Source organism: Brassica oleracea, chromosome C1 (genome assembly GCF_000695525.1).
Source record: "Brassica oleracea var. oleracea cultivar TO1000 chromosome C1, BOL, whole genome shotgun sequence".
Taxonomy (NCBI): Eukaryota; Viridiplantae; Streptophyta; class Magnoliopsida; order Brassicales; family Brassicaceae; genus Brassica; species Brassica oleracea.
The window spans coordinates 34,695,659-34,696,358 of record NC_027748.1 but is presented as its reverse complement, the minus strand read 5'-3'; positions in this window follow the sequence as shown (position 1 = coordinate 34,696,358).

The following is a 700-nucleotide window of genomic DNA, read 5'->3' as shown; positions in this document are numbered from 1 at the left end:
TCGATCGATCTGTTTATAAAAAAACTTACAAGATTTTCCGAGGACATTCCGAGGAACGCTTGAGATTCTCGATCGATCGATGGGATAATCTAATCGATCGATCACATTGTTACGCTTTGGTCCATCTTAGTGATCGATCAATGCGTTTTCGGACATATGTTTTCGGACATATATCCATCGATCGATCCGCTAAGTTTGGGAACAAAAACTTGATTTAGTGCTATTTTTGTCTTTTTGTCTACTTTCTTTGAAATTTGTTATTTCATGGTTTATGCTCATCTATACAAAGAATCCTCAATGGTATGCATTACAATTGTATAAGAAATGAAATACGGCAAAAAAATTGATGTTTTGAAACCCCAAACACTAGTTCCTCGGTATTTCCTCCGAATATTTTCATTTTACCGGGCAAATATTTCGCGAAAATTGAAATTAGAATTCCGACGGAATTCCGACGGTTATAACCACGAACCTCTTCTTCTTCCCCATTTCTCTCTTCTTCCTCTGCGCGACTCCTCTCTTCTCTCCGGCGATTTCCACCTGAAATCCGACAATATCTCCGGCGATCTCCACCTTCTCTTACACAAATCATGTAAGGACCCTATCCCACTCTCTTAGGTTCTATTTGTTAGGTTTTTGTGTAGTTTTGATAGATTTTTGTTAGGGTGATTGGTTAGGATTGTGATTTGGTTGTATAATA